The sequence below is a fragment of the Cryptotermes secundus genome, unplaced genomic scaffold (genome assembly GCF_002891405.2).
Source record: "Cryptotermes secundus unplaced genomic scaffold, Csec_1.0 scaffold26, whole genome shotgun sequence".
Lineage (NCBI taxonomy): Eukaryota > Metazoa > Arthropoda > Insecta > Blattodea > Kalotermitidae > Cryptotermes > Cryptotermes secundus.
Genome location: NW_019743656.1, coordinates 1,206,934 through 1,225,608, shown reverse-complemented (window position 1 = coordinate 1,225,608; position 18,675 = coordinate 1,206,934). Strand labels below are relative to the sequence as shown.

The window sequence follows — 18,675 nt, the reverse complement described above, 5'->3', positions numbered from 1 at the left end:
GCTGGCCGGCGACTGTCCCCCAACTAACTAAACTCTAGACTTGTCCTGCTTAGCACGGATCGCATAAAAACCGCTTCCAACAGCTCTTCTATTGCTGCGTCAAGCAGCTGTCGCACGGACAGCGTATTGAACACCTCTTCCCAGCTAACCCATTCATACGTGTTATGACTCTGCTGCCTAGCAACGGGCGTTGTTTACAGTCATTACTTCAGCAACGGGTCTACACACTACAATACTGTGGCATGTACAGCCGTTGATATGCAATAGGCAAATAAACAACGGTGTTATGCAACCCGTTTCTAGGCATCGGATCGGCAAACACGTTCCCGCTGCAACGAATACGCATACAATAGCTACTGCTGGAACAGGCGTTTTCTACTCGGTCCGTGCAAAATGGTTATAAGGAAAACAATTGAGGCGGATTAGCAACAAACCTTTGCCCCTCCACAATATAGATCTAAATTACAACCCTTTGAAAATATGATACACAAATGTTTGATGCTCATCCAAATTATGCCAAAGAAAAAATTGTAGAAACGCATGTAAACTTTTAAAATAAAGCAACAGCACAGATCGGGTCTAATGTTAGGGTTCGCGCATTTAATGCCGGACTTCTGGCTGGAAGTCAGTTTGCATCCGGAAGGTCCTGCGAACGTCCAACTCGACCAAGATTTTCCGTGGTTTTCCTCGGTCCTAGAGCAAATGCTGAGTTGGTACCCAAATTCCACGTTGCACTGCATGCCTCACATGCAGCCCTCCCATTGTTAACAAAAATTTCGCTCTAATATAGCCCTCCCAACGTTAGCAAAAAAAAATTTTACTACAATGCACCCCTTCCAGCGTCATAAAAATATATAATATACTAGCTGTACCCGGCCACGCGTTGCTGTGACTGTCTTAACGAAATATTTCAATTCAATCGCAGATCAATCGACACAGCTCAATCCCACCGTCAAATGCACTGAAAAATAAGGAAAAACAGTGAAGAAAACGAAATGAAAAACAATGAAAAATAAACTATACTCACGAAATGAACGCTATGGTAAACGACACAGCCCAATTCCAACGCAATGTCACACGAAATAATTAAATCAAAATCAAAATAAATCGAAACTGTTTATATTCGTCGGTAGCTATCCCAAGACTGACTCCTTCGGCGGTTACTTCCAGACTCTTTTCTGTATCCCTCGGCATCTGCCCCGAGACTGACTTGCTTCTTGTCCAAGCTGGACTATTTATACCTCGGCGGATGCTATACAATGAGCCTTCTGTTGTCTCTCACCGGGGAAACGTTGCCAGAGTCGAATCAAAAACTCTGAGTGCAAACTCAGGATCTCTGCTGTGATTTCACTCGTAATCTCTTGTGATACTTGTGACCTCGTGATACTCGAGACACTCGTGATACTGAACAGCCGCCGGAGCTACATTCTCTTATACATATAGCCAGCGTTCGGACGGGATAGGGAATACCTTATCGAAATGCTAGCACAGAACACCTTGTAGATGTGTTTGGTTTCATCCGTTGTTACGCAACGGAACCTCTTATCCTCTCATCTCCGGGGAAACGCGTTTGTTGTTTCGGCAATTCCTATGCAACGGCCCACTGTTATTGCGTTTCCGTGGAAGTATACTTTCCGGTTTCATCCGTTGTTACGCAACGGAACCTCTTATCCTTTATCTCCGGGGAAACGCGTTTGTTGTTTCGGCAATTCCTATGCAACTGTTATTGCGTTTCCATGGAAGTATACTTTACGGATTCACGCGTGGCCGGGTACAGCTAGTAGGTATATAAAAACGCGCGTATTCGAATGCAACGTTGTGTCAAAATTTCGAAGCAATCGGTGAAGAACATTCGGAGATTTTCGAGGGCTAACAAACGAACATTTACATTTTTATTTATATAGACAGAACAAAATCCGATTATATGCTCTATCTATACCAGAAGGACAAGCGGGCACTGCCTGGGAACCTTCAAAATCGGAGATATAGTTTCTTACCCCGCCCAATGTAGTGTCTCTCACTACCACCCCCACTTCTTCTTCTTCTTTGGACCCAGTCTGTTGTTAGTCGAGAGCCGAGTTCCGCGAGGGAGGCTGTGAAGACAGGGCCTGAGGGAGAGAAGCTGAAGGTTCTCTACTGTTAAAAGCCGTTGTTAGGGAACGTCTGTTGAAGACACTGCAGGCTAGATAAGATTTAGCATATAGTGATTTGTGGCGATTAGTGACAGCGCTGTAATTACTTGTAGTTCAGAGTGGTATGTATAAGTGGTCAATAAATCCAATTATCCAGAACCCCGCCTAGTCAACCCTAAACCGTAACAAAGTGTACGCATTCAAAACCATGGCTGCCAACTGGCCTGATGGTGAGAGGGAGAAGTAACGACCAATAAAGTTCATTTGTATGACAAATGTTGCCACATCTGTACACGACCTTTAAATTATCTTAGTGTGCCTTTAAAATTCAGAAGAGGGGCAGACAAAGGGAAGCACACGGCTATACAGAGAGAACGAAGAATGTAATACATTCAGTTGTGAGGAGCAAGTCACGCCACGCCGTGGCTTATGATGAAGCACGCCACGCCACACCGAGCGCCGTCCGGCGAAATGGGAGCTTGCTGAAGGTGAAGAGAATTAATTACAAGTAAGCGCAGAAGACAACAGCAGTTAATAAAATGAAAATGGGTCTCAAAGACTATGGGAGAACAAAACAGAAACAGGCATATGAAAATTATTTTAAACATTAAAGCACAATGATCACTACACGTACCACCTGCTTTAAGAAGCTCTGCATTTTGACCACACAGTATATCTGTGTGTTCCGTATGGCTTTCACAATAAACAGCGACTCTTTCCCTGAACAGCATTAGCCGGTTTGGTTCTGTAGCTGAGACGTAATGTGTTTCCTGTGAGGTACGGACTGAATCTGTAAATATTTAGATGAACTTCAGGCTTCAAAGGGTTAATACTGGAATGTAGACCATGACAGGAGCGAGCTGTGTGTTTAGGGTAATGGGGGATAAAGTTAGAAGAGGTAAGATATTGACAGAGGAGACAGATGAAGCACGATGGAATGCTGAGTGCTAACAGTTTTGGTGAGCAGCTTCAGTGGATGTCTGGAAGTCACTTGATGGTCGTAATGTAGACTTCGAGAAGTTGTCTAAATCGACAAACGGGCATCCAACAGGAAACGCGTTTACCGACAGACAATGACGAGCAAACACTGCTTGGTGTCTGGTCATGGAAAGGGTACATTTACCTTAGTGCCTTAAAGCAACGGTAACTGTATGTACAATTTCTTTAACATTAAATGAAAGCATTTTGCCCGCCCAGTATACCGTATTTACGCATGTATAGGCCGCGTGCGTGTAGAGGCCGCAGCACAATTTTCAGACAGAAATTATAGAAAAAATAATTTTCTTGGAATATTATTTCAGGAAAATTACACCCTGTATTACTATTTATGAATATAATTTTTTTTAAATGAAGTGTGATTTCGAATATAAGCTACACCCCAGTTTTCCTCTTGAATTTTTGGCAAAAAATGTGCGGCCTATACATGCGTAAATACGGTATTTGTTTCATATGATTCTGATGATAAAGAAAGACTACCTAAATAGCATTAAGAGGTTGGTAGTTGCCATGGAGACGAAGAGTTTTGTTTCCTGTGATGTACGGACTGAACTTTTAAATATTTAGATGGGCCTGAGGCTTCAAAGAATCAAAAGAACATATATAACTTATTCGATTTGCGGCTCTCAGAGCGATGAAGATTTGGAGTGTAGTTTTTCTGAGTTATAACACCGTGTACTCTAGTAAATTACGTATTGTTCTAGGCCTAGGGCCTATAAAATAATTTCATCCATCGTTCTCAGGTTCTCATTCTCTGGTCTCTTCCTAGGCAACCATAATAAGTTCTATAGTGCAAAAGCGATATACGTTCAAGGTTTTCTCGTTGCCTAGCAACATGCGAACGCTGTGCAACGTCAAGGATGGTAGATATGAAACATTAATAAGACTCATGTTATATACATACTTTCATTTTTTGTACAGTTTATTTTAAAAAATGCCCAGGCCTCAGGGGGTAAGAAAAACGCTGTAGTCCGTCTACCCGCAACACAGTACTTGCGCAATTTGAAAACGCCTCCGCTTGTTTACAGGAAATTACCCTTTATGCGACGTGTCGGGACAGTAATTTTAACTAGGCGTTAATTTGGTCATTCCGCGAAATTTACATTTATCTTCGTTTCCTTCATCCGCTTAAGGCACGGCTAGTTACCATATTTGTCACGTGTATTAGTGACTTTACACGGGGTTTGGATTGGTAAATACATTTACTGACCAATTACAGGCCGCAACTATAAATAAATATAAGAGTACTTTTGATTTCCACACTACAAATCACTCAACACTAAGTCTTCTCAGTCTACTTCCACTAGTCTTTATTTGCTAACAGCTCTCCAAAATGGCTATCCCTCTGCCGCCCGCTACACGTTTCCTGGTAAGAAATCTAACAATGGAGAGTAACAATCGGTTTATACTTATATAATGGAGGCACAGAATGTTTTCAATGGAGTAAAAAGGTAAAGCTATCCTTGTAAGAGACCGTGAAGGCTCATAGGGTTGTGAGACGNCGGCTACAAGAACTACGTCAATTGAAAAATCTAATAACCTCATCGGGACTGGAACCCGCGACCTTCCGGCTTGTAGCATAGTGCCTTAAACCACTACGCTACCGAGTGCCTCATTTCAATGAAATATTAAACCTTATTTAGGCGTCCGTGCGCCTTCAGCTGCATGCTGGCCCACCGGCACATATAGCCCTGATCTTGGGTCTCATGTGACTGCGACTTTGGCCACCCCCTGCGTAGCTACCAGCCTGCCTGCAGTTCGCGTGACTACCAATAAAACAGGCAAAAGCTGATAATGTTTTAAACCTCGCCCCTGCCTGTTAGGAGGAGATATTGTGCCTGGACACGTACAGCCCTCAACCCCTCTTCCCAACCCCCTTTCTGTGGTCAGAAACCCCCGCGCGTGTATACAGACGAGGGTGGAATGTTTTGCAAGAACTGGGGAATATCAGGAATGGTAAAGCCATTACAATTAGTTATTTGTGATATTGAAGGGGAGTTTCGTGACGCAGCGGGAAATGAAGGTGTTGTGTGTTAAGTTGGTAAGAAATTACGGAGCGACGAACTTTCTCACGATCCGTTATAACGCGCCATGTGTAATTTGAATGTCGATTCGTAAATGTTTCCCGCTAAGACGATAATTTCTTTCCATTCAGCACACTCCGCCCTTCACTGATGTAGTAACATGGACGATCAATGATTAACTTCCAGGAACGCGGAGGAAGCCAGGCATCTGTGGGGACCTGCAGACGCGTCCCAATCAGGAACCGCAGAAGGTAGGTTTCTAGGAACTGCTGCATAATGGAACAAAAAGCAAAGACTCTGGACCTAGAAGAAAAAAAGTGACAGGAGGATGTGAAAAATTACACAATGAAAAGTTTCATAGAGATTAATAACTTCCGGGAAATGTCTTGCAGACCGCTAGAAGTTTGACGTTTCGGAAGAACGTGCCATCCAAGGGTCGAAGTGTAATCCAAAGAGAACAATCAGCAGGGATCCATGTACAATCGAATAGCAAACACGTCGGCAAACTGCTACCACTCTACATGGTGTCACATCCGAAAAGTAATATTATCAGTACTCACCCGTGAAAACCTCAAATCCAACTCCTTCACAATTTACACTCCTCACCAAATACACAATGTTATCGGGTCACCTGAAGGGAAGAGACGTTTCTGAAGACCCAGCCGTTGGATACTATGAAGAAGAAGGTTCAGCTGCCTCACGACAGGGTTCAATGGACGAATGCTGTAATGTATTTTCGGGTTCCGTAAAGAACGGGGAATTTGTTGACGGGCTGTGCGACTGACTCACCGTGCAAGTTCAAACGGTAACACTTCTTTTGTATTTGGGAGTGCCAGGTTCGAACCTCGGGTGGTAAACCAACCATCCTGCGGATATTCATTCATCATCTTCCTCAGCCTCTCCCGGTAAATGTTGGGAGAGGAACTGAAATTCGGACACGCCTGTTTCCTTCCGCATCCATTCCAATTCATTATTCACTAATATGTAGCGGTATCCTCTGAAGATACTGACAGAATAAATCTTTGCTGTATGGAATTAATGTAACCGTTTACATGATTTTAAACAGCATACAGGAAGACACGACGGGTCGGACGGAACTCAATGGAAATAAGCATTCCCCGAATTTAATCCGTTCTTAACATTTCTGAGCGTAATTTTGACACTGAACACTCATTCCGATATAAATTGACGGTGAGTGTACGATAAGGGATCTCCTTGCAACCCACGTACCAGCCTCCTCTCCGTGACCTTCACATGCCCGCAGTTACTTTCCCATGTTGCAGAGCGAAGTATCAAGTTGAAGGCCGATGTACAACTCAATTTGAAGTGTCTCGGCCCACGAAGCCACAATGGACCACAGAGAAGTATGTGCTTGGCATTATTTACTGACACTGTATCAACTACTGTGGTAATGGAGCGCAACACATTATCCCCGTAGAATGCTGTGGTAAGTATATATACCGCCTGCTTTAACACTTAAAAACTCTGCGTTCCGCGCACACAGTGTGTTTGTGTGTTCCATATGATTCTCACAGTAAACAGTGGCTGTTTCCCTGAGCAGCATTAATCGGTTGGTCTCTAGCGCAGACGCAATGTGTTTCCTGTGAGGTACTGTAACCGCCCTTACGTAGGGCTCCACTTCTTCTTTTGTAACCGTTTGCCTTCCTTCCCCCTGCGGCTCCGTCTGAATAGTCGTGCAGGGAGTGTGAGTCGATGGCGACTGACCCCTCTCCTCCGATGAGCACTTTGACGCTGCCCTACCTGGTGTTGCCGCTGCTGAAGTTGCTAGGTCGTGGCTGGTTTCGGCTTGACCCGGCTCCATCGCTTCTTCCTTCAGTTGAGATTATTAGTGCTTGGATCCGATACTACGGGCGCCAGCAAAACAGCTAGAGGCTGTTTACGGTTCATAGTAAGTGGGGAAGGAGTCAGCATGTGAAAGCTGACGGTGGGTTTCACTAGACAGTGGAGATGAGTCTCTCTTCAGGTCGAATACGGGTCAGGCTCGGACAAGTGAGGGTGAAACACCTCTAATCAACACAATGCACTTTACACAACAATTTATTGTTGATGTTCTTAATGACACTTGGCTTCGTAAATTCTCACAGCCTGATTTATTTTCGGCTTACAAGCAGCGGGTGTTACACTAAAATGCACTCGATCAGCTCGCCAAATTCCTTGGTGCTGCGCTCTTGTTGATTAAGCTAAATCTCAATATGAGTCATTATGAGAGCAAAAATTTATACTTCTTAGAATTATCTTTTAGTGCGAATGATGTTTGCCTCCGCCAAGTTCAAAAGTTGATAGACGACTAAAAATCTTAGACTGAACTCTCTGCCGAGCCAGAGGTCCTAACTGAGCTGTATCTGCCTATTCTCCTCTCCTCCTAATTTCTCTGATAGGCTGATTCAAACAAGGGAGTTGGCTTAATTTTTGGTTCCGGCAAATGACAGATTATTTTTATGGGAATTTCGCCCGAAAAGACCAAACGGCTAAATTGACAGCGATGCAACTTACGTAGGGTCACTAATGATCTCCTGAAGTCCCACTTTCGACTTACGGCTGGTAGAAACTGTCACTTCTCGAATTCTCAAAGTGACTTGCCGCTGTAAGTCTAATTCTACATTTCTAAAGAAACTCTGTGGGGTTTCTTGAAGCATCACTTTCTGCCCTTTTGGAAAATAACACCAGATCCTTGGCTCATCGCCTATTCCTTGTTCTTACAGTGTGTCTTAATTAAACGTTTGTTTCTTCGTAACTTCTTATTATTAACTCTATTAGCTACTGAAAAAAAAGGGGTGGGGGAAGATTTCGATGGTGCGGTTACAGTACGGACTGGATTTTTATATATTATTTGGCTGAACTTCCGCCTTCACCCGTCAAAATCTCCTTAATGAAGCCATCCCTATGTTAAATAAAAATCAAAATTCCGTTCATGAGCAGTAAAGCATCTGCTCACAACAAAACCCACTTCACTTCCCAGCGCTTTACCCTCTCTCAAAATGTACCAGTACCAGAAGGGATAGCAGGCACTGCCTGGGAATCTTCAAAGCTGCAGAACTTCTGACCTCCGCCCTACCTTTTATCTTCTTTCACTCTTCTTCAGGCTTCAATGGAATTAAATGAAACTGTTTCCTCCTCAGTGAATTCAGATGATGAAATCTATTTCCAAGTTTCCCAGGAAGGCCTTGAATGTAACCACAGGAAGCTTCCAATGTCGAGAACTGTAACATGTGACCCCCAACTTGCGACTGCTCTAGCATTACACAAACCGGTTCTCTCAATGCGCAATTGCAGGTTGCTATTACGTATTGGTCGTCCTTCTCGGGTTCTGAAACTGGTCAGGGCAGAGGCGTTAAGGACCAGGTCATACCTTCCTGTAGCCATACACACGCATGGTGAGTGACAAACTGACGCGCCTAGTCTGAAGATGGCGGTACGAGGTACCTCCGAAACGTCGGTACCAACCTGCCGAACTACATCATACATCTAACTCACAGCGTGGCTTGTAAGTGAACCACTCAACTTTCAATTGTCATTACTGTGACTAGGCTTCGGGCCAAGGCGACCGGCGAATTAGGGCTGATTCCCAGAATGGGCAAAAGATATCACTATTTCTCTCTAGTGTCCAGAATAGCTGTGGGGCCCACCCATATTCATACAGAAGGCAGCGGAACTCTTTTCCCTGGGGGGTAGAGCGGCCGTGCATTTACTGCTGGGGATTAGAATGGGTAGAATCATGCCTCCAGTGGTGCTTATTTAAGCACAGGCACCTGTTTAAAGATGACTATCTCTCTGCCTTCTGAAATAGGAAGTTCATCTAAACAATATTTAAGAAGTCAGTCCGTACCTCACAGGAAACACATTACGTCTCCGCTACAGAGACTAACCGGTTAATGCCGTTTAGGGAAACAGTTGCTGTTTATTGTGAGAGCCGTAAGGAACACAAATACATAAACTCCATGGAGCCGAGTAATTCCTGATAAGCTATCAGCTGCTCAGATACTAAACAATTTTTCAACACTTTATGGAACCGGAAGGGTTATTACCGTGGTCCCAACCGTGAGCCAGATGAATTCAGTCCCTACCATCCCATCATATTTCTCTAAGATCAGTTTTAATATTATCCTCCCACCTACGTCTAGGTCTTCCAAATTATACTGTATGGACAAAATCCAAGAGTTTGTTATACTGGGTTGTACACACAGTAACCACCGTCCTATAAGGGTTGAAACAACTGAAATGGTTTACGACAATGCAGCTAATTTGATTAATGCTTTGAATCTATTAGTGTACAACACGCTTACACTGGAAGAGGGGCGGGAGGGGAGGGGAAGCGCAGTCTCCGCGTAGCTCACAGCTTGACCCGTTTGAAGCAGTAAATATTCTGAAACACAGGTCACCGTAATGGGCTGAAATAATTATAGACGAAATTATGAAGTTACGCAAACAGAAAAGGTCAAAGGGGATACAAACATCGCAAACTCTTTCTGCTAACGATTAAATTACTATAACTGGATTTTACTGTCTTCAATTCATCGTCTAATAATACCTATGTTAAGTGGAAATGATACCGCGTGCGGGCGTTACAGGCAGGATCAGACACAAGTCAGGTGCAACTTTATCAAAAATAGAGAATAGAACCACAGAAAGGGCGCAGGCATATACTTCGTGTGGGGGGTTGCAGATTCAAAATCTCAGCCTGGACACAGATTTCCCAGAAGAGTATAAACCCGAATTTAGTGCTGTGCAGTTCGGAGAGAATATCGTTTCTATCTTCAGAGTAGAGGGGGGAATAGACCAAGCAAGAAACCAGTAGAAGGTGGCGACAAGCTGAACCATGTTACCAGAGGTTTCAAGTTTTCCTTAGTCTCTCCAAGCGGATTGCGATGGCAACTAAAGGTAAGCCACCATCATCGCTTCCTTGCATATCCCTTACAGTTCATTATTCATTATAATCCAGTCATTCGACAGTGTGGGCTATACAGCGAACAGTACGATCACAGATTAACGTACTGTTAAAAAAAAAGGAGAAGCTATTCCTGTAACAGACCGCGGAGGGCCATAGGGTTGTGATACGTCGAGGCTCCCATGTCTTCTAGACAATCGGCTCACAGATGGCGGTGAGGGCAGCCTTACACGCCGGCCGACTTTACCCCAGGAAGATTCCTGGTACACATTTCTGTCAGAGGCTGAGTCGACCCCAGGGCCATAATATGGCTGAAAGATTGGGTAAATTTAAAATTACAATGACTTCATCGGGAATCGAACCCGCGACCGTCCGGCTTGCAGCATAGTGCCTCAACCAACTACGCTACAGCGTGCACCCAGATCAAGGTACTATCCTGAAATTTTCCTGAAGGGACTATGTAAAATCAAGAAAATGTCAGGATAGCTGATGACCCGACCAAGATTCGAACTGACAACTTCACGAATAGGAATCTAAGGCGTTACTGCTATGCCAATCCGTTCAGTGGCACCGTTAAGTCTGCTACCAATAAAAATTTACTTACTTACTCATGGAGTTGAGCCCTTCTGGAGCAGCAGCCAATTCTGCAGCTACTCAAGAACCCGAAGGTTCATTACCGTGTTCACAATAGCCCTCCACTGGACCCTATCCTGAGCCAGATCAATCCAATCCATACCATCCCAACTTATCTCTCTAAGATCCATAATATTGTTCACCCACCTACGCCTTGGTATTCCCAGTCGTCTCTTTCCTTCTGGCTATCCTATATCCAATATTCCTAGTCTCCCCCATTCGTGCTACATGCTCTGCCCACCTCATCCTCCTCGACTTGATCGTTCTAATTGTACTTGGAGAAGAGTGCAAGCTATGAAGCTCCTCATTACGCAGTTTTCTCCAACGTCCCGTCACTTCATCTCTCTTTGGTCAATACATTCTCCTCAGCACCCTGTTTTCAAACACCCTCAGTCTGTATTCCTCCCTTAAATTCAGAGACCAAATTTCACACAGATACAGAACTACAGGCAAAATTATAGTTCTGTATATTCTAATTTTTATGTTTTTGGAGAGAAGACGAGAAGACAAAAGGTTCTGAACTGAATGGTAGCAAGCATTACCCGAGTTCAATTTCCTCTTAATTTCCTCCTGAATCAGGTTTCGATCTGTTATCATTGTTCCCAAATATCTGAACTGTGCCACATTTTCAAAACATTTGTTTCCTATTTTTATGTCATGATTTTGCCCTGCATTTTGGTGACGAGATAGCAACATATACTTAGTTTTCCTTTATGGTATCTACATTATCACCCAGTAGATTCAAATCATCGGCGTAGACCAACAGCTGATGTGTCCCGTTTAATTTCAGTCCCACCTGGTTTCCTTGGACCTTCCTAATGGCATATCCCAAAGCAAAGTTGAAAAGGACTGGCGATAAAGCATCTCCTTGTTTTACACCATTATGGATAGGAAATTTATCAGACAAATGTTTACTTACAAGGTCTTTACTATACGTTTCGTTTAAACACATTTTAATCAACCTAACTAGTTTCATGGGTATATAAATCAGTCCGATGAAGAATGCCGTCTTCTGGGATGTGGTGCGGTGTAGATCGTGTGTGAACCGACGTTTCGGAGGAAAGTATCGCTTTCATCTTCAGGGTAGAAAAATCCGCAACCGAGGAACCAGCGTGAGCAGGTAGCTGCAGCCACACTGAAGATGGAGACGATACGCTCCTCTGAAACGTCCGTTCACACTAGATCTACACGGTGCCACATCACAGAAGACGGCATTCTTCATTGTAACCGCCGTGAAAACCTCAAATCTTACATAAACCAGTCCGGGTCGCCAGAACTCAAAAGTACAACATTCCAAAATTCAGTTCCTTCATGCCACGTCTGAGAACCGAACTCGTGTCCTCAGTTCTCTGACGATGGACTAGCATGGCTACCACCCGCACATGTGTTCATCGACGGCCCGAGCAGGTAGCATAGTTCGTGTTGGAATTTGTAGATCCTACTCTCGCGTTTCAAGGGGGTTAGATTGCCACTTGGGCCTCAGACAGGAAACACCGTCACCAGGGCTTAATCAGCACAGCCGTGACAAATGGATTTGAAATTTTACACAAATTCCAGTGGGCTTCAAATACAGTGGCTATGCTCCCCGCTTCAAGACGCGACACAGCTAAGCACTGCTCACGAAGTGTCAAACCAAACAGAACGTTCGAGGTTAGTGGACTCGTGACTGGGGAGTATCACTCTACATAGGATGCTCAAACTGTGGCTCGCGAGTCTATTGAGACTTTTTCAACCGTTAGAACCGTCAACTGGGCGAGGCGTCGTTTACTTCACGACGCTGTCAGTATCGATGCCACATTTGCATCAACAGAATGGAAAGCGGTCGTAGCTTAATCGAGATATTATCAAGGAAAGACTGACAAAAATACCGACAGTCCTCAACCAGGGCGGTCTGTGTCCCGGCCGAGTGTAGACCGTCACTGCTACAGTAAACCTTTTTCGGGTACGTCAGTGGACTCGCGGAAACGAAACGTTGTTGAAGCCCATCCTCCTCCCCCCAAAGAATTTTTATGCATAAAAAAAAGTAAAGCTATCCCTGTACCAGACTGTGAAGGCCCATAGGTTTGTGAGACGTTGAGGGTCCCACATTATCTAGACAATCGGCTCAAAGATGGCGGTAAGGTTGTCAGCCTTACGCGCCGGCCGCGCTTTACTCCCCAGGAAAATTATTTAATTCCTGGTACTCGTTCTCTTAGAGGCTGAGTGAACCCCAGGGCGGCCGGAAGGATTAGGTCAATTGAAAGAAATCCAATGGNTGACATGTAAAGCAGTACAAGGGCAACATGGCGGCCTGGCGACATCAAAACAATGCACGGTCTGGTAAAACAAGAGGCTCTGTACACACTTCTAGGCAATTGTCACAGTTAGCAACATGTAAATAATTTCCGCCAAAGGTTTTGTTCCAATGGCTGCTGTTCCTCGGATGGGACGCTCTGTCTCCATCCTCGGGGTAGAACAGTCAGCCAAGCACGTGACCAACACGGAACGGGTGACAAGTATACACGCGTGGTCTGCTTTCCGACCCCGAAGATGGAAGCACCACTACACGGCGTAACATCGCAGAAGACTCTTCAGAGTAACCGCTGAGAGAACTGCAAAACGGCTACGTTCCTTGCAGCTTCCCTGACCTGTCTTTCGTTTCTCTTTTATTCTACTTTTATTTTCCCCGTTTTAGTCTCTGCTTCCCTTGGAAACGAAGACTGGCGCAAAAACTGCATATCTTTCTCACATAAGATTGAGTTTGGCTATGTTACGTTGGAAACGAGATCGACTGCTGCGTGACGTTATTTTCCTGAGGATGGAACCTGTGCATTTTTGTTTACGGAGGTGTTACCATAAATTCAAGAAATGTAACCAAAACAGTCAGTGTCGTGTAGAGACAATCGCCATTACGCATGTGAAATGTACGGAGACAGACCACTCGCCATTACGCATGTGAAATGTCGTACGGAGACAGACCACTCGCCATTACGCATGTGAAATGTGGTACGGAGACAGACCACGCATCCTGCATGAAATATCCGTTTATGCGAGTATTATTTTACGAACATGGCGACGATGCGAAACTCTGACGTTATGTACATACTTGTAGGCGCCAGTCAGGTGTGCGTGTGCGTACGTGCGTGCGCCTACCTCTGTGTGTTGGATTCTTGAAAAAAAAATCTAAATTCTGGGAACGCAAATACTAACATAAAAACCTACAAGTTAATACATTCAAAATATTTTTCGATGCTGAATACTACGCGATTAACAATAAAAACCGTTAGACGGCTGAAATGTAAGTCTGTATGGGTCGTTTTCGGTACCTTCTCCTTTAAAAAAAAATCTGCCGCTATATCACAGAACGTCTAAAAAGTGATGAAACTTTTTTTACTTCTATTTTAAGGAATTTTTGTCTCTCTGCTTTTCAGACGCAATCTACTCGTACATTTCACAAATTTAAGGTAAACACGAACAAAAATGAAATATAGCGAGAGAGCAGCAGCAGCAGCAAATGGGACCACAAATCTATGCAACAGGAAGGGAGGTTTATTAAGTTGTTCCGCCAGAGTTTCGCACATGGACTTCCTGACAGCGGAACCCACGCCGGAGGGCGACAACACAACTGTGCCGGCCATATTGTTTCCAATAATGATATACGACTCTTTGTAAAGGATATTAGAGGATCCTTGTTTTCTTGGCCGTATATTCCATTTACGTAATGAGGACCCTCCACTTCTTGCGACTGGGACCCGCACCACCACACGCCCTGTACCCTCAGGGCTTCGGTGGTAGCAGGCGGCAGGAGCTCAGAGCTAAGCACGTGTAGCTGGGAGCTGCCGTGCCAGCAAGTGGTCATGAACACACGCCATCTCTCGCCAAATATAAATTTACCGCCCAGAGAGTTCGCCGTTATGTTGCAGTAATGAGGAGAGCACGAAGGGTCTTCGAAAGGAAAGTGCTTCGAAGGATTTTTGGCCTAGTGTGAGAGAACGGATTCAGGCATATAAGACACAACAATGAACTACCTCGACTGTTTTCTGAAGCAGAACTTTTAAAAACCATAAAATGTTGAAGATTACGATGGGCAGGTCATGTTATCTGAACGCTGGACAATAATCCTATTAAAAACTCTCCATTCCAAAAGCATACGGGTGTAGAAAGTTGGAAGACCAAAACTGAGATGGACTGATGATCTCAAGATGCTTAGTATGAGAGGATGCAGTAGCAGGGCGATGGACATCACAGAATGGAAACATGTCTGTAACTGGAAACTGTTCTGTAATGGATAGGAAGTGTTTTCTGTGAGGTGAGAATTTTTTTCTTAAATACTGTATGTGCGAATTGGGGGCAGGTGGTAGCGTAGTTGGTTAAGGCACTAGGCTACAAGTCGGAAAGTCGCGGGTTCGATTCCCGATGTCACTGGATTTTTCAACTGACCTAATGCTTCCAGCCGCACTATGGCCCTCTAACAAAAACGAGTACCAGGATAAAAGGGCGGGGTAAAGGGGGCTGGCGTGTAAGGTTAACAACCTCGGCGAAATCTGTGAGCCTATTGTCTAGAAAATGTGGGAGCATCAACAGCTCACAACCCTATGGGCCTCCACGGCCTGCTACAGTGATAGCTTTACCTTCTTTTATGGACGAAGAGGGTATAGCCTGGGAATCTTTCAAAGTGATGCTTTTCCCCCTTCAAAATAAATTCTCTCACTTCCCCCACGTGTTTTTCTTTTCACATGCACATCTACTATTCATTCTTCTCTTTCCTCCACGCTTCAGAGTGTGGCAACCGACTTCTTGTAGAATAAAAGAGGGGATGTCTTCGGACCCGAGTGGGGCGATGTTCCACGCTACGCAGATGCCATGAACACTGTACCACCATAAATACTTCCTCTATAGTCTTAATTTCTGCAAGGGCATGAACCCAGGGCTCAGAGCCAACGAATCCCAGAGAACACGGTTTCGAACAGAACAATGGTAGAAACACTTCACGGCCACGTCCACACCAGAATGAAAGAGCCAATCAGAACTGTCACCAGCTTTTGTTAAGCCTTCGAGCAAGAAATAACAGGGAACTTAACAGATAAATTGCGCCTGCCAGAGTCGCCTTTATGTCAGCCCCCTTTTAATCGATTGCGGTTCTTCACACTTCGTCACATGACGTCATGCGTGGGGCGGGGCGTAACAAAGTGTGAATCTGCAACATATGTTGGTCAAACTACTGGGTCATTCTTTGCTCGTCGGGGCCCTGCTTTGAAATAAGCCACGAACGCATACTCCACATTCTGACTTATGTCACAATGCATGATTCGAGGCGAATACTTAATTCTGCATTAATTTATTCGACGTCCATACTTAAATTTCAGTATTCCATGTGTCACGTCATAGTTCAAGTTTCCTGCTCCTGACGGATAGGACCAGGAACTGGAACCACTGCGAGGTTTTCTTTTCGTGATACAAATGGAAATAAAGAGTCTCGTTACTATAACAGAGACGCAATAAATGATTTAAATATAAACACCTCAGTTACGGGCCTTCGGATTTCATAAAACGTAGGGAGATTTGGACAGTTGAGCCATTACAGCCTTCACAAGGAATGGGTTCCATGAATTAGTACTACATAACTCACAAATCGACTCACGAAACGAATCATTATTTGCTGTTTGTGCTACAATTATAAACTTCACGTGCGAAGTGAAGTTACCATCTGTGGTAGTCATTCAGACCATGAACAGATGTGTATATACGGAACTCAATAGGTTCTCACACTTTGTGATACTGAGACTCCTCTCTCCATAAAAGAATACATGAATTTACGCGACCCCCCCCCCCGGACGCAAATCTCTTGTGGCTGTGGGAGAACTGCAGTTCTGTACATCGCAGCAGGTCTCTTTCACGTGACAGAAGGAACTTACACAGCTTCACAACATCGCTAAATCTATTGTAAGATGTAAAATACTGTCACGTGATAAGTGACTGGAGACGGGGTTTGGATTGGTAATCGGATTTACTGAACACTTACGGAACGTAACTACAAATAACTTCGACAGTCTCACTGAGTTACGCACTCCAAAGATCACTGGAACTACAGTACACATAAAGTCTTAGCCGTTGCTTGGTAAGGGATTCCAACAATGGACGTTCCCCTTCCTCTGGGTTCCCGAATTGTCCCCGGCCTCAGCTACGAGCTTCTCACTTCTCACAAGTGCAGCTCTCAAAAGACTCAACCACAACTGAACTACTACTAGTCCTCGTAATACAACCGCGGCACGAACCGAACAGAAAACGGTTCCTGTTATTGCGTGCTCTCGTTGCAGTGGAGCTGTTCCCTAGCAACGACTGTTGTAATCTCTCCTGTTTACACAACTGTTACTTGGCAACTGGTTTACATGTCACAATATTCCTGTAGTCACGAAAAACTGCGAAATATTTCGCCGGCTGCAGGTACATTTTCCGGAAGCATTTATAATCAAATTTCTCTAATTTAATGAATTCCCAAAACTGTGCGTGAAAACATTTTATATAATGCCTCAGACGTCAGCGAACCCGCCAGAACGGATCGAGGCCCACAATTTGAGAAGCCATGCTCTAAATCGTTCCATGGATCATCGAGTCACTTATCAGCCGGTACTGATGGCACACATGTAGGGAGGAAACTCAACAAACGACTGCAGAAAGGTCACGCGTTGTCTTCATGCGAGAACTGAAGAAGAGAAGCCAAGCAAGGCAAGCCAGGGCAACATTCTAACAAAATGGTATTCTTGTTTCCCTGAACAATACTGTCTCAATTTTCCCGTGACTTTCCCTTTCCACCTACACCTCTACTACACCCCTCCTTCCTTCACGCTTCAATGAGAAGTGCTTGAAACACACACTCTCCAGTTTACAAGATGTCCACATGAACTGTACGTCCATGTCTAGGCACAACAGATGGCTCTGCAGGCTCCCTGGTAGGGCTGGAAAGAGAATTTCACGCCGTACAAGCGTCATCACCGACACGCTCCAATCGGTGATACAGAGTCAGATCCGGGTACCACACGCTGGAGAAAACATTTGTTCTGCAGGCGTCAAAAACCAAGAAGGGAACTGGAGTGGCCATTCAGTAGGGGCAGCAGATAACGTTCACAGTCTGTGGAAGTGCCACTGCTAGCATTCTCCGTTCTACTTCCAGCTGCCTTGATAACGGCCATATTGTGTCAAAGTCTAAACGCTTATTTTGTTGGAGTCGACAGTTTTCATTTCCGACGCTATTGTTTCCACCAACATTCCTGAACAAAGTCGCCCCTTAACAGCATGTACAACCTTATTTAAAGCGAAGCTTGTCATGAAGAAGGCCAAAAACATTTGAACTTTTCAGTTGGCACGAATAAAATGGGGAACTCTTTCCTCAGCTAACCAGGGCGACATCCATAAACTGATTGAAATGTTTCATGGTCTTTCCTCAGCCCCTCCAGGAAAATTCTGGGTTAGTACCACAAACTGAAGCACCGCCGTTTCCTTCCACATCCTTTCCAATTCATATGTTACTATTACCAAACCATTCCAATCTGCAGTCAGAGGCACAGACAGTGCTGTAAAGGTTTGCACTACGCCACGAAGGTGTATGGGGGAGTGGATGTATAGATCCATAGCTACTTGACCTCAGCACTCGCTGGAGGTGGTCAGCCACACAGGAGATTTCGTTGGGCACATGGGCCTCATCTTCCGCAAGGTTGGCTACTCAACGTATAGCATGACCTCAGAGACGTTTTATTCAAAGAACTGCTTTATTTTGGGGCTGAAACTCAGCGTGAAGGAATGTGCAGGCCAGTGACATGCGTGTGACACAACCCACAGTACCTGTCTCGAGACAAACCACGGCTCCCGGCTTAACATAATAACTCATTCCGTAAACACAGACATACAAAGAAAGAAGCAATCCACCGTGTGGACATGATCTTAACCTTTTAAATCAGTGGTAACTACATGCACCACACCTTTAGCAATAAAAAAAACTGCCCACGCA

General features: G+C 44.6%; 1 protein-coding gene across 8 annotated transcripts in view; it reads right to left on the bottom strand.

The window, feature by feature from the left end:
* Positions 1-18,675, bottom strand: part of LOC111874138 — a 611,561-nt gene that overhangs the window by 15,130 nt on the left and 577,756 nt on the right. The window contains exon 1 of one of the 8 annotated variants that reach the window (XM_023869370.2): positions 8,229-8,368. The exons of the other annotated variants lie outside the window; for them this stretch is intronic. The gene's annotated coding sequence lies outside the window, so the exon portion shown is untranslated. Of the gene's footprint in view, positions 1-8,228; positions 8,369-18,675 lie in introns of those variants that run through there. 8 annotated transcript variants of the gene reach the window in all.